The following is a 3385-nucleotide window of genomic DNA, read 5'->3' as shown; positions in this document are numbered from 1 at the left end:
CCGCCACTCCCCGCCTCGCTTTTCGGTGCGTCCGGCGTCCCTGGTGCGTCCCCTATGGGGCGGGGACGGGCTCGGGGCGCCGGACACCATATCGGGGCGCGCCGGATAAAAAACGGCTTTGGGGGACGCGGCTGTGAACGTTTTTTGGTCCGACATGACCCAAGTCACTTTGGGGGACGTTTTGAGGGACGCGAGTGGAGATGCTCTTATTTCATCGATTGATGGTCGTGGGTTAGAGCAGTTATTGTGTAGATTTTTCTTGAACACGGACCGGTAGACGTCGCCGCGTTGTAGTCTTCAATGCTAGCTGCGGACGATCGTGGAACGCTTGCGCTCGTCAAGCTCGACACTGATCGCCATCTCGAGTCGTCCACGTATAGCTGTCCGAAGCTCTATTTGATCAAGTTGTCTAAGAGCATCTCCAGTCGCGTCCCCCAAAGCTTTCTCCAAAGGGATTTGGGGCGCGCCGGACAAAAAAAGCGTTCCAGCCGCGTCCCCCAAAGCCCATTTTTGTCCGGCGCGGCCCGATACGGTGTCCGGCGCCCCGAGCCCGTCCCCGTCCCACAGGGGACGCTCCGGGGATGCCGGACACAATGAAAAGCGAGGCCAACCGACGCGGGCCCGACCCATCAGCGGCACGGAAGGCTAAAACCCCGTCGCCTACCTTTGGTCAAGCGACGTTAATGGCATCCCTGTTTTCCCAGGCGACGCAGGGACGCGTCTCGTCGTGCATGGCCGCGTGGCCGTCCGCGCCGGAGTTATTGCGTGCAACCACCCGCTGCCGCCGCTGTTTTAAGACGTCCTGCAGTTATCGCCGCTCATAATCCTTCTCGTCGCCGCCGCCTCCCCCCTCCCAGATCCTCTCCTCGCCGCTCAAAAAATGTCGAGCTCGTCCTCCCGCAAGATCGCCGCGGCGAACGGCTTCGGACGCGGCAGCCTCACCGTGGCGGAGGCGTGGGCGCTGTACCACGCCCGGTATCCAGTCCCGCCGGGCATGCGGCTGCCAAGCAGCGGCGGCTGGAAGATGGCCGTGAACGGCATTGGCGTTCCGCCGCCGCCGAAGCCGAAGACGGACCAATGGAGGGACGCCATCAAGGCCCGTCGGGCTCAACTCACCGCCGAGGAGCGAGCGGATCCGACATGGGCGGCCAAGGACAACGACGACTGGTGGGTCACGTACTTCAAGGCCAAGTACGACGTCGAGATGCACAGCACCACCGGCCTCATCGGCGGGCCCAACAGCTGGAACAGGGAAGGCCGCGCCCTGTTCTGGGGCGTTCCGGGGCGCACCCTCGAGAACGTCATCCGCGGCCTCCGCAACGGCGCTCCAAGGCTGGAGATGCCGTCGTCGCCGCCGCCGTCTCCTCAATGGCAGCCGAGGAGGACGACGTACTTGTCCTCCTCGCACTCTTCTTCCTCGGGACCGGCGCGATCGACGTTGTCCTCGTCGTACCGGTCGGCGCCCTACACCGTCCCCAAACGGGAGGTCAAGGAGGAGCCGGCGACGCCCGTCAACACGAGGCGTGGCGGTAGCGGCAGCGGGCGGCAGCAAGGGAGGCGCGGCGGCGCCCTCCTCATCCCGAAGCCGGAGGTGAAGGAGGAGCCGGAGGAAGCGTCGCAGGCGGCGCTGCTGGCGGAGTACGAGCGGCAGCAGCGGCTCATCGCCAGCAGCGACGACCCCGAGGACTGCCCAGGGCTGCGGGCGGCGTTCTTGGCGTCCATGGACGACAAGGACGCCTGGAGGGGCGACCTGGACGCGGCGATCGCCATGTCCATCCGCGACTCCGGCAAGCCGCTGGTGGACCTCACCGACGACGGCGAGGCAGGACCAAGCGGCTTGGTGAAGGACGAGCCCGTGGACGAGCCCGTCGACGAGCGCGTCAAGCAGGAGGTCGTCACCGACGAGATGTACAACTTCCAGCAGTACTACGACGCCTCCGGCCGCCGCAAGTGGTTCTAGATTAGGTTTAGTTTTAAAGTTAGTCAAATTTCGTTCGAATCTATATAAGTTTGGACGAATCTAATCGAATCTAGTTAAGTTTAAAATTTGCGAAATTTTGTTTGGGGGACGCGACTGGGGAGCGACGTCCCCCAAACGCGGCACGAACGAAACACGTCCCCCAAACGCTCAATCCGGCGCGGTTTGGGGGACGGTTTGGGAGACGCGACTGGAGATGCTCTAAGGTCAGCGATTCGGGGGATTCAGGGCGGCAGAATATGGTTTGAAGCATGCGTGACGTGGGCGGAGTAGATGCAGATTAGAGATCAAACCAGGACTCTAGGCTTTTCCTTTTCTCTCCTATATGGCCGGAGAATCAGATTGGAAGGAGTCGTGTATACGTCAGACGTCCGGTTTCTTTTGGACGACCACCAGACCACAAGACGGAAGAAGTCCTGCATGGGTCAAGAAGCAGAGTTAAACGCGGTTTAGGGCCGCGAGCGTATGTGAGCATCGGATGCATGTCGATTCGGTTTTTTAAACGTACCAAAACGACACCTTTTCCTTTCTCTCTCCTAGCTACAGTTCCTGAGCGTCTTCTCCGTGGATTTGGCCCAAACCGAGGCCGCTCTTGCCGGCGTTGCCGGTCGGAGTTGGCTGAGGGGCGGTGCAAGTACTTGTAGTATGTATATTAGGTGTATGTTCTGTCCCTTGGTGGCGTTTTGGAGTAGGCAGTAGGCAGTCTAGTGCTGATGTTCATCACTGCAGGGCTCTGGTGGCGGGGCCGTTGCAAGTGACGAAGCTGAGCCTGGAGATCTCCAACAATAAGGCCGCGAGCTCGTCTGTCTTCGCGTGTGGGCGCAGCGCGGAGCAGTTGTGGCGGATTTTCTTCGACAAGCTTCCAAGGAGGAAGATGATGGAGGAGAGCTCTGTTGCAGGCTCATCCAAGAAGCGTTGTCAGCTCCTTATCGTCGATCCCCAACTCCCTTTTCTCCTCTCGACCGGCCGTGGTGGTGAGGGGAGGAGTTGTGGAGCCTGGTGATCTTCGCTGGAGGATGCTGTCCGGGAACCCTGGTTCGGCCAGGTGCTGATTCTGCGTTTGTTATGGCGATTCCCAAGCTGTGCCTTCTTTTGGCCACAGCTATTCATGGTCATAGGGTTGGCCTCGCCATGCTTGAGCTTGCCTCAAGCTTTTTCTTCCTCTGTTCAGAGAGGATCTACTACTGCCTCGGCGCGGCGACAAGCGTCTTTACTGATCCAAGTGGCTTAGTCCCCGGCGTTGGCAGAGACGGCGGCGACTGGAGGCAGATCTTCGGTGGTGTGCATGTACTCGATCGCGTTTTCGCGGTTGTCTGTAGGGTGCTTTGTGCAAAATGTTTGGACCTGGATGTAATTTTCTCTTTCCTTGATGTCCTCCTTGTAAAAGTGTACCCACCGCTTGGATAA

The sequence above is a fragment of the Lolium rigidum genome, chromosome 2 (genome assembly GCF_022539505.1).
Source record: "Lolium rigidum isolate FL_2022 chromosome 2, APGP_CSIRO_Lrig_0.1, whole genome shotgun sequence".
NCBI classification, from domain to species: domain Eukaryota; kingdom Viridiplantae; phylum Streptophyta; class Magnoliopsida; order Poales; family Poaceae; genus Lolium; species Lolium rigidum.
Note: the sequence above shows the minus strand (reverse complement) of the source record.